Here is a 12,844-nt window from a genome sequence, read left to right as displayed (position 1 = left end):
GTGCAATAAAAAAGGCACGTCTGCATATATCCTCTTCTTCACATGTCACATGATAATATACAAACTTCACTGTCCCTTTTTTACTTACTGGCAGAGACTGCTGGTTATTACCAGTATCTATTCTCTACTTCTTCCTTTATAATAAAGCCTCAGACTTATAGCAGATTATATGGCTGCCCAGAATAAGGAATATATTTCATAGTCTGTGTTGCAGGAACACATGGCCCTGTGACTAAATTCTGGCCAATGAGATGTAAACACCAGTACAATGTGGCTGCTTGTACACATTCTTTTCCTCTTCTTTTTCTGTCATCCTCATGCCTGGGATGCAGATATTATTTCTGAAGTTCTATTCCCTATCTTTGACTATGAAGACAAGAGCCACATCACAGGGAAGATAGAGCACTGACCTGGGTGGGTCTCAGGCCCTCAAGAGCTTCATGGAGCAGAGCTGCTACACTAACTCCTTACATCCACAGTTATAAACAAGACAGACATGACTTATCATCAAATAAAATCACGGAATCAAAATTTTTAAGTGTTGATCTTGTAATTTGTTTCATTTTCTTTTTCATAGTGTGCACCATTGTGTTTGAGAGTGCTAGTTTCCATATATCTTAAGGTGTTTTCACATCACATGAAGAATAGCTATAGAGAGAGTTGGTTTATTATGCTAAATTTGTAAATTTAGTACAAAGGAAAGAGTGTACTGTTACTGGGACTGGAAGGTTCCCCCAAGACACAGCAACGGGTTTGTTGGTTGTCAGGTAGAGACCCGTAGTTTAGCTTTTATGAGGGAAATACTCTTGGAGACCATCTGCTAACACCTCTCCTCCAATTTACAGATGAAGACACCATCTCCCACAGAGTTTCAGGTAGCCTGCCTTAAAAGGCAGAACCTGTTTCACAGTCTAGCTGCGGCTTCATTCCATGATTGGGTCAAATCATGTCTTCTTTAGCCTCAGTTTCTTTACCTGTGATAGGAGATACATGAGAATCTTGCAGAGATGTTATAAATATTAAATAGGCATTTCTATATCCCTACACAATCCCTAGCACAGAGGTGCTCAAAAATAGCCCTTTCCTCCCTTGACTGCTGTTTGCCCCAAGATTTTGTAGCACCCAAACTTCTACATGCCTCCTTCTTCAGCTGTTATGTCCTCCTAAATGGTCTCAAAGGATTGTTTGCTGAGGCATTTGGTTCTTCAACTGTACTTCTAGACACAGGATCAAATTCCTCCCATGTAAATCTGCAGCATTAATTCTTAAGATCTTCACAACTATGATAAACTCATGATTAAGGTCTAGCTTTGGCAACAACAGTGGTAAAGCTGATTTCATTAGCAGGTGTTTGAAGCCCAGTGCTTGGATGAGTGTTCTTCGTTAATCCCTGATTTCAAAGAAAGAAATGATCTTTGCCTATTTACTTTGCCTGAGTGGTTTGCTCGGGTCAGCAGAATCCTATTAATTATTGAATTGGACAAATGTTAGCTCTCTCTAAAGCTTCTTGCTGTGCTGAAACTTCATGCCTTCGAGTGTTAGTTTAGATAGTTTCTGAATTGGATTGGAGGCATTATATAGGCTTAGGCTATATGGTTTTATATGCTCTCTTAAACTCTATGTATTATGGTTTATTACCTCCATAAAGTTTCCTAACATCAGCTTTGCCTTAACTATCTTCGTTGGCCATTTGCATCTTACTAATGACTACTTTCTTTGTTTCTAAATAGTGAATCCATTTAGGGCAGGCCTCAAATTGTGAGCGTTGTCCTCTGCAATACTTAAAACAAGTACTTTACATATAATAGGTGCTGAATGAATAAGTGGATAAAGAAACGAATTAACAACACATGGACACAGGGAGGAGAACAACACACACTGGGGCCTGTCAGGGGAGGGGAGTGGAAGGGAGGAGAGCATTAGGGAAAAGAGCTAATTCATGCTGGGCTTAATACCTAGGTGATGGGTGATAGGTGCAGCAAACCACCATGGCACACGTTTACCTATGTTACAAACCCGCACATCCTACACATGTACCCCAGAATTTAAAAAACAAAATAGAATATAAGCACATAAATATTGAAAAAAGGAACACTGAAAATAAATATCCATTAAATCTTAAAAAGAAACAAATGAACAAGCAAATAGGTTTTTCTCAGGTTTTGTTTCATATATTAAATATATTCAGCCATGTCATAAAAGAAATTTGTGGGTTTAAGAGATAATCCCATCATGAAAGACCTTTCTTTAAACTCTATTTTTAAGAACTGAGTTCAATATTAATTAAGAATAAGCTTAGCAGAGACTGAGAGGAAGCTTAAAATAAGTGACTTGAACAAAAGTGTAATTCAGTATAATTTTTTCTCCTATTGAGGAAGCCCAGAGGTCTATCTCCAGGACTGATATGGCCCCATGATGACAGGCACTCAGGTTTCTTTCACCTTCTAGCACTGCTATCCTCGGAAAGTGGCTTCTACCTCATGGTCTAAGGTGGCTGCTGAAACTCCTGCCATCTTGTCAGAATTCTCACTTGGTGAAAAAATGAAGAATACACTCTCTTCTTTAAAAATACTTCCTAGAAGTTGCTTCCACTGTTTCTGCTTGCACTTCATTGGCCAGAACTCATTCACACGGGAGTTCAGGAAATGTAGTTTTCATCTTGGGCGCCGTGTGCCTTCCTAGAATCAGGGGTTCTATTGCCAAAGGAAGAAGGATAGAATCACTATTGGGGGATGAAGAAGAGTCTCAGGCAGTTTCCCATTGCTGTTTGGATAAAGTATGAGCTCACTGTTATGCTCCACAAGGCTCTGATGATTTAACTGCTTGGTCCCTGGGCTCATCTCTGGTTTCTCATTTATATTGTTTTATCTCTGTTTTTCTACTTTCATTTTCTCTAAAGTGTGGGCTCTAACCCACCTCAATGGCTTTGCACATGCTGTCACTGCTGAGATTTAAGAATCCTAGATTAAGCTCTCTGTCCACATAATATTTTTTCATGACATCTCATACTTTCTCTTTGTAGCACCTACCACAATTACCACTATAACTTATTTATGTAATGATTTACTTTATATCTGATTAATCTATATGTTGTATAAGTGCAGGGACTTGGTTTTGTTCATGCCTATATTTCCAGTGTCAAACATAGTATTTGGCACAAATTAGACACTTAATAACGTAAATGAATGAACTTTCTAATAGAACTCTCTCATTTTACAAATGAGGTAATAGTTTAACTAGAGTACTCAAAGAATATGGATTCTAGCTTCCTGAATTAGTTACAATGAAGGTTTGAACGGTATTAAAAGTCTTACTAAAACATTCCAGTCTAATTATTTCCTGCCTTAGTAAGGACAATGCATCAAGTAATATTTACTCTTCTTAGATGGTCAAAGGAAGGCTAATGTGCCTGAGAGTCAGTATTATAACTATTGATCAGCACTGACCAAAACCACAAATGCGGAACAAGAAAGCAATCATGTGGAAACTGTGGGACTCTGGAATCAGCCTAAAAGTTCCCTTAAACAAATGTGCTCAACATTAGCTGGTTTTCTTTTCAATTGCCTCTTTCTTGTAAGAGTAGTGTGCTAAAACATTAGAGTGATTGTGTTTCCCAGTTGACAGAGGATTAATTTTATGTAGGAATTGTCACCCTTGTGTTTTGAAAGAAAAAAGTAACTTCTTAAAAAGTGTCAGTCACACATTGGGGCTGTGCAATAACAATCATGTCTGGGTTCAATAGTTCTTTTTTTAAAAACAGCTGGGGGAAAACAGTGTTATTTCTTGTCCTGATATTTAAATATCAGCTGCTAGAATCAACAGGAAGGAGGGAGGCCAAGAAGAAGGAGGACAATCTTTGGAATACCCTGAATTCCAGTGATGGCCCAGAAGCTTACAGCATGTCGTGCTTTGGAGATTTTAGTTTTCTGAAAAGCTGTCTCAGTTTTCCTGGGATATGGGACTTCGATGGATTTAGGAAACAGAATCTTAAGATATGTCAGACTTCTCAAACCACAATACTTTTTTGGCATTTGCCCAACATTTTAATTTAATAAGAGTGTCTTGCATCTTTTAAAAGTCGCCCAGGCTGGAGTGCAGTGGCCGGATCTCAGCTTACTGCAAGCTCCGCCTCCCGGGTTCACGCCATTCTCCTGCCTCAGCCTCCGGAGTAGCTGGGACTACAGGCGCCCACCACCTTGCCCAGCTAGATTTTTGGATTTTTTAGTAGAGACAGGGTTTCACCGTGTAAGCCAGGATGGTCTCGATCTCCTGACCTCGTGATCCGCCCGTCTCGGCCTCCCAAAGTGCTGGGATTACAGGCCTGAGCCACCGCGCCCGGCCTGTATTTTTAATCTTTAAAAAACTTATCTGTAATCAAAAATGAACACTTTCTTTCCAAGTATTTGAAATAACGTTTACATGATAATGAATTTCCTTCGGATTGGAAGCTCCTTCCCTTTCCCCTGTGCCCTCCACCTTTGTCAAGGTTGGCACCTCTTGCTTTTGAAATATAGGAAAATGAACACATCATGGAAGCTAAAAGTAGGAGATGAAAGGGTGTAGAGGCAAAATGTCTGATGGTGACAATCTTTAATTTCAACTGAAGCCAATTCTATTCCCAAACTGTTCCCAAAATAATTTGTCTTCTAGAGAAATGTAGTCATCAAAGTCTAAACACAAACTGGGAGTAAAGGCTAAAATTTTATTCATTTAAAAATGTTACTTCACAGTGTATTTTAGCAACTAACACTTCAGATTAAATTGGTATATAGTTTAAAATATGCACCTATCTCTTCTTGTTAAGAAAATGCCTATGCACCTATTCTTAGTAGCTTTAAGGGAGGTTTGAATCAATGGGAACGACTAGGCTTTCTGGCAAGGCAGCTGTCATTCAATGAATGTTCTAGTTACTCGGTATTCAGTATGATATGATCAACTAGAAATGAAATCAGTCAAGTAGGGCTTTATATCTGGAGGCAGAGGACAGCAGTGAGGAGAAGTGTTTCCCAGGGGGATGATGATACGGACAGGAGGCAGGAGAGTGGGGTCCCTGGTGAGAGCTCCACCCTCATGCCTGGACCTGCGACCCTAAAGGAGAACAGGCATTTCTGTTTTTGCACCCAAATGGTGCCTTTTTGCCTGCCACACTCCCCTTTCCTGTGTCCATATAAACCTCAAACCCCAGGTTGCACAAGCAGAAGGGTGGCAGAGTGGAAGAGCAGCAGAGTGGTGCAGCAGAGAAGGAGAGAAGAGAGGAAGCGTCTGAGGGTTGAGAGGAGTCTGGCTGACAACAGTCGGAGAGATCAACCGCAAGATGGCCAAACTCCAGGGGAAGATCATCTTCCCACTCCATCCCCTTTCCAGCTACCCATCCTGCTGAGAGTCACCTCCAACACTCAATAAAATCCTCATATTCTCCATCCTTCAAGTCCATGTGACCTGATTCTTCCTGGACATTGGACAAGAATTTGAGACGTACTGGGTACAGGAACCCAGAAAGGCCGTCACACTGAGCTGTTTAATACTTAAGCCATCCCCAGACAGCGAGCTAAAAGAGCATTGTAACACCCCTAGACACTGCCATGGGGCTGGAGCCCAAAAGCACTTGCCCTGGCTCCTGCACCTGCTTACCTGCATACTCCAATCCCATAAGGGGTTTGAGCACATGGCAGCAAATGTGCCACACCCCTGTCACAAGTCCCATGAAGGGGTCCAGAAAACTCTCCTGTCTCAATGATAGGATGCAGGTAGTGTCTACCGTGTTTCTGCCCAGTGGGGAAATCTATTTTCAGCTTAGATCTCAATGAGGAAGTGACACTCCTATCACATAGATGGTAAACAGACTCTCCCTTTGCTCTGGCTAAGTGACAGATGCCACCTAAATGTAGGCAGAGTGCACAGAGAAGAAGAGAGAGAGCCTGGCACAGGACAGCCATTCCTGAGAGAACAGGTAGAGAGCCAGCATTTTTGATAGGCAGAGCTTATGGAGGGAATCAAAACCTTAACAATGCTACAATGAAGTCTCAATTCTGCTTCACACATAGAAATACAGAAGCAATCAGGGCATGTACTGAGACGGTGGAGTGGAACAGAGCATGGAGCATACAAAATGAAACCAGCACACCTTGAAAAATAAAGAAGGGGTATCTCCTGTAGTGCCACTCAAGGTGTGGATTGGTGTGGGGTCACAGATTGCTAGTTACTAGTCTGCAATGAGAGAAATACAGAAATTTAGAGAAAGCATTTAGAAAACATTAAAGGAATCTGACACTGTTGCAGCACCTAAGCATGGTCCCGAATTCTTATAATTTATCTTGCAGAGCTATCTGTTTGGGTTGAAGGTAAAAAGAAAACGTAAGGGCCATATATCTAATATTATTCAAGCCACACAGAAAGTCATGAGTCTGTTGAACAAGGTGCTTGGCAGAATGGGTATTTCAAAACAACTCCAACCATGTATTTCCTCTGCTCTCACACCACAACAATCAACACAGAAGACTTTTGTGACTAAATGTGGGGATTTTGGCCCACATATCAAGCAGCAGACAACAACTGGGTGTCCTCCAATTCAATTCCCACATAATCTACCTGGAGACAGTGTCAGATCCCACAGGGTTGTGGCTCATTCTCGCTCCTGCAAGATGGCTTTAAGTCGGGATTCCCATGACCCTCTCTCTGGGTTTGATTAATTTGCTTGAGCAGCTCACAGAACTCAGGGAAACATTTACTTACATTTACTGATTGATTATAAAGGATATTACAACGAATACAATGAAGAGACACATAAGGTGAGGTACAGGTAAAGGAGCGCAGAGCTTTCATGCCCTCCCAGGGCATGCCACCCTCCAGGAGGAACCTCCACACGTTTGGCTATCTGGAAGCTGCCTTCAATTCTTGTTTTTTTAGGTTTTTATGGAAGCTTCATGATGTCAACATTCCTTCTCCCAGGGTATGGGGCAGGACCCTTTCTGGAATGAGGGTCTTATGATTCACACTCAGAAAGATCAGGGAAGATTGGAGTCCTCCTTAGGGGAAGGTGAAAAACGGTCAGAGATATTCTGTGTCCTCAGGCCTAACATACCAAATATCATAACAAAAGACTATAACAAAGGTTATGGGAGCTATAAGCCAGGAACCCTGGATGAAAAAGTATATGTAAAACACCACAGTGGGTAGTCAGGAGTTAAACTAAGAGAAGGCATTGAGAGGTGACACTCACTCTCAGAGCCTCCTCGGCCTCCGGCCTTGGCGTCCACTCTGGTGGCGCTTGAGGAGCCCTTCAGCCCGCCACGGCACCGTGGGAGCCCCTCTCTGGGCTGGCTGAGGCTGGAGCCTCCTCCCTCTGCTTGCAGGAAGGTGTGGAGGGAGAGGCGCCAGCGGGAACCCAGGCTGCGCTCGTGGGCCAGTGTGAGTTCCGGTGGCGCGGGCTTGGCGGTCCGCACACAGAGCGGCCAGCCGGCGCCGCCAGCCCAGGGCAGTAAGGGGCTTAGCACCCAGGCCAGCAGCTGCGGAGGTTGCACTGGGTCCCCCAGCAGTGCCAGCCCACCTGTGCGGCACTCAAAATCTCGCCAGGCCTTAGCTGCCTCCCAATAGGGGAGGGCTCAGGACCTGCAGCCTGCCATGTCTGAGCTCCCCCACTGTGGTGGGCTCCTGGGCGGCCTGAGCCTCCCCCATGGGCGCCACCCCCTTCTCTGTGGCACCCGGTCCCTTGGACAGCCCAAGGGCTGAGGAGTGCAGGCGTGGCTAGGGACTGGCGGTCAGCTCCACCTGCAGCCCTGGTGCAGCATCCACTGGGTGAAGCCAGCTGGGCTCTTGAACTGGATGGGGACTTGGAGAACTTTTATATCTAGCTGGAGGATCCTATGTGCACCAATCAGCACTCTGTGTTTAGCTCAAGGTTTGTAAAAGCCTGTCAGTACTCTGTATCTAGCTAACCTAGTGCGGACTTGGAGAACTTTTCTGTCTAGCACTCTGTGTCTAGCTCAAGGATTGTAAATGCACCAATCAGCACCCTGTGTCTAGCTCAGGGTTTGTAAATACACCAATCAGCACTCTGTGTCTAGCTCCGGGTTTGTAAATACACCAATTGGTACTCTGTATCCAGCTAACTAGCACTGTGACTCTGTCTAGCTCAAGGATTGTAAACGCACCAATCAGCACTCTGTCAAAATGGACCAATCAGCTCTCTGTAAAATAGACCAATCAGCTCTCTGTAAAATAGACCAATCAGCAGGATGTGGGTGGGGGGGGGGTCACATAAGGGAATAAAAGCAGGCTGCCAGAACTAGCCAACGGCAACTTTTCGCTCTGCGGTAAATCTTGGTGGTGCTCACTCTTTGGGTCTACGCTTCCTTTATGAGCTGTAAGACTCACTGCAAAGGTCTGCACCTTGACTCCTGAAGCCGGTAAGACCACGAACCCACCGGGAAGAACGAACAACTCCAGAGGCACTGTCTTTTTAAGAGGTGTAACAGTCGCCACGAAGGTCTGCAAGTTCACTCCTGACAGCCAGACCACAAACCCACCGGAAGGAAGAAGCTCCATACACATCTGAAGTCTGAAGGAACAAACTCTGGGCACACTGTGTTTAAGAACTGTAACACTTACCGCGAGGGTCCTTGGCTTCATTCTTGGAGTGAGACCAAGAATCTACCAATTCCGGACACAGCGTGATACCAAGGGATAGTAGGGTAGAAGAAATAGTGGACTTCTCCCTCTCAACGGGATGTAAACCACTATCTAGTCCTTCACAGAAAATGTTTGCCCTGTTCTAGGCTGTTGTTAATCCTATTATTTTGCAGTTTGTCTCACTTTACACACAGTCACAGTGTCCTCTCACATACAGCCTCTCTCCTTTAGACTTCACAGTGACCCATAAAAGTAGGCAGTTTTCCCCATTTTATGGATGAGAAAACCAAGATATAGAAAGGTTAAGTGAGTTGTCCAAGATTATGCAACTAAGTGGCAGAGATGAGACTCCAGTTCACATCTTCTGACTTAAAGTCTAGTGTTTTCCAATCTAGCCTCCACTTCTCAGGCTCCAACATGGAAGATACACACCTAAAATTACCCACTCCTTACAGAAAGCCATGCAACTATTGAGGGATGTTCTTGCTTGAATGGATGGGCATTTAGAAGTTAAAGTAAGGACAGGCATGATGTCTTTCAGAGCATTGAGGAGACCTGGAAAGGTCTAACGGTGATAAAGAAACTGAGGCTCAGGTACTGGAAGACTTTTTTAACACTGCAATGTCTCTGTTGCAGCTATTCCATTCTGCCATTGTAGTGTCAAAAAAAACCTTCTATAATATGTAACAAATGCCTTAATCAAACTTTCGTTTATAAAACCAGGAAGTGGACTGGATTTGGCCCAGGCAGTATAGTTGGTCAACCTCTGAACTAGAAGCCTTAGAGACTTGAATTGTAATCCTAGCTCTGTTTTAATCTTGGTAGGTGACCTTTTGTAAGTTATTTCCAGTACTTGAGTCTCAGTTCCTCTATCACTGTTAGAGCTTTCCAGGTCTCGTCAATACTCTGAAAGACAGAAGAGTGAAGCAGAAGACAACCTTGCAAAAGCAAAAGGATTTTAATGAACAGCATTTTGATTAAAAACAAACATTATAGCAACACATAGGATAACAAGAATTCATTGAGGTGTAAGTACATGGGTATGGGTAGGATAAAGCTCAAAAACCTAGCAGGAATTGTGTAGCCTCCATAGTTCCCAAGTGGATCAGACAGAGTGAAGGTGACACAGGATTGACTTAAACCTCCTTTGTTATCAGGAAATATCCCTCAGCCCCAAATTAGAGTGTGTCCTGGAACTCAGGGGCCTGATGGTCTCTGTCTCCAAACCACATGAGCAGGGCTTAAGGTCTATGTGGAAGGGAGCCTATAGTGGAAGTTGTCAGGGTCCTGCTAGTAAGCCCTCAGTACTCACTTTGAATATAGGTGGATAGCTTCATGCTCCTAGCTCTCACAACTCTCCTTTTTTGGCCACAGGTACTTTTTTTGCCTGCATGTGGGCAGATCAGACATGCTAGCAGTTGACCTTCTCATGAGGTTAACCCTCACCCAGGGAGAGATGGGCGCTGGTGGATAAATACTCCAGCTCCCTTGCTTTTTGGATGAGCCAACTTTGAGATGTCTTCTACACTATTTCCCAGATATTCACACAAGGATTGAGTATAGTTTCCCAAGCAGTAAACTCATTAATGCATCTTTCATTGGCTCCTGTCTCTTGCCTGTCTTCCTTTTTCCCTCTTTTACCAGCGCTTCCTGGGATCAACTCTCCAACCTGCAACTCTCCAGGTTACTTGCACATGCCTGTGTTTTGGGTTCTGTTTCATGGAGAATTAAAAAAAAAAAAAAGACAAAGCCCTTTAGGTAGGTTATCATTAAGAGATAACCAAAAGCTTTAAAAAAATAGATTTCCTTCAGTTTGAGGACTGTAAGAAAGTCACCCAGGTGCCAGAATAACAAGTCCATGCTTGTATGGTAGGCTTGCCAGCCTTCAAGATCCAAGAGGAATTATTATCCACCCATCGATTATTTATTATCTATTCATCATTTATCCACTGAGCTAGCCAGCCAACCGGTTATTTTCTCTATCTACCTATTTATCAAACAAATACTGAGTTGCTGCTCTCTTTCAGACACTATGTTAATCACTGGGGACATGAAGATATTTGATCTTCACTCTTTAGAAGTTAAAAGTCAGTCCAATTGAACAAATAATTAAAAGTTACTGCAGTAAATGGATCAATCGTGATATAATGCATGATTTGGAGAGCATAGAGCAAGAGTTGTGACTTTACGCTGGTTGTCTTTACCCTTATTTTCCAATAATGTATAATTTGTTCCACAAACATGGTCCCAGGAATTGGAGTTACCACTTCCCCATGACTAAGTCCTTGACTGAGGTGTTACCTGCTCCCCACATGGACTCTCTTGTTTCTCACTTCCTCTCATTGTTATCAGGAACTTATTCCCTGAGCTCTAAACATCACACTGTAAAAATATATGAAATAGAATACATATTGGTATAGATGTCTTTAGAAAATATGGTCTGCCATATCCTTCTAGTGCTTTAGTGCACAGGGGCTCTCATTCTATTCCCTGCTTCAAGGGAAGTCCCATGGCCTGCTATGTTAGTCAATTTTCTATTATGATAGCTGAATACCACAGACTGGGTAATTTATAGAGAAAAGAAAGTTTTTTTCAACTCATAGTTCTAGAGCTATTAAGTTCAAGAGTGTGGCACTGGCATCTGGTGAGGGTCATCCCATGGCAGAAGGGTGGAAAGTAGAAGTTAGTGAATGAGACAGAGACAGCAAATGGGGACCTAACTTTCCCTTTTATGAGGAGCTCATTCCTGTGATAACTAGCCCACCCTCCAATAATGATATTAGTCCACCTCTTAAAGGCTCTGTCTCTTAATACTGTTATAATGGGAGTTAAATTTTAACATGAGTTTTGGTTGGAACATTCAGACCCTAGCATTCTATCTCTGGTCCCCTAAAACTCATGTCCTTCTCACATGCAAAATACATCCACTCCATCCCAACAGCCCCCAAATTGTTAACTTATTCCAGCATCAGCTCAAAAGTCCAAACTCCAGAGTCTCATTAAATCAAATATAGATGAGACTCTGACATAGTTTGGCTCTGTGTCCCCACCCATATCTCATTTCTAGTTGCAATCCCCATGTGTCAAGAGAGGAACCAGGTGGAGGTAAGTGGATCATGGGGTTGATTTCCCCCATGCTGTTCTCATGACAGTGAGTGAGTTCTTACAAGAGCTGATGGTTTTAAAGTGTGGCACCTCCTCATTCTTGCATTCACTCCCTCTTGCAGCCTTGGGACGAGGTGTTTGCTTCCCCTTTGCCTTCTGCCATGATTGTAAGTTTCTTGAGGCTTCCCCAACCATGCAGAACTGTGAGCCAATTACACATCTTGCCTTTATAAATTACCCAGTCTTAGGTATTTATTTACAGCAGTGTGAAACAGACTAATACAGACTCAAAGCATGATTTACCCCAAGGTAAATTCTGCCAGCTATTGAGCCTATGAAATCCCAACAATGTATCTACTTCCAAAATACAATGGTGGGACAGACATAGGATAGACCTTCCCATTCCCAAAGGAAGAAATAGGCAAAAAGAAAAGCGTAACAGGCCCTAAGTAAGTGTAAAACCCAAAAGGGCAGACATTAATTTTTAAAGCTGGAGAATATGATCACATGAGGCAAGAAAAAAAAAAAGCTGGAGTCCTTTGACTCCATGTCCTACTTCCTGGGCACACTGGAGGGGTTGAAGTCTTGTGCCTGCAACTATCCCAGGCTGGCATTGCATGCAAGTAGTTCTACAGTTCTGGGGTCTTTGGGGTGGCCCTAACCACATGCTTTCACTGAGTATTGCCCTAGTAAGGGCTTTCTGTTGTGACTCTCCACTCCCACACTCGACTGTGGCAGGTGTCTGCCTAGGTTTTCACATGTGGTTTGCAGCATCCTTTGCCATCCAGATAGAGGAAGCCATGCCTTCACAGCTCTTGCATTCTGCACACTTGCAGAATTAGCACCATGTGAACACTACCAAGGTTTACCATGTGTGTCTTTCAGAGCAGAGAGTTGAGTCATATTTGAGCCCATTTGAGCCACAGCTGGGGCAGACAAAGGGTGCTACGCCAGAGTGCAGGGGGCTGAGTAGCAAGGTGGCCCTGGACAGTGAGCCTGCAGAGGGTACCCTGTTCCCATTCCCCAAAACCGTTCTGCCCTACTAGAGCTTTGGGCCCGTGATGCGAAAGAAAGGCAGCCTTGAAGATCTCTGAAATGCCTTCAGAGTCTT

General features: G+C 43.5%; 1 pseudogene; it reads right to left on the bottom strand.

Moving 5' to 3' along the window:
• Nucleotides 1-12,844, bottom strand: part of LOC104673192 — a 112,422-nt pseudogene that overhangs the window by 74,225 nt on the left and 25,353 nt on the right.

This window comes from Rhinopithecus roxellana, chromosome 1 (genome assembly GCF_007565055.1).
Source record: "Rhinopithecus roxellana isolate Shanxi Qingling chromosome 1, ASM756505v1, whole genome shotgun sequence".
NCBI lineage: Eukaryota > Metazoa > Chordata > Mammalia > Primates > Cercopithecidae > Rhinopithecus > Rhinopithecus roxellana.
Note: the sequence above shows the minus strand (reverse complement) of the source record. Positions and strands in the feature narration are given on the sequence as shown.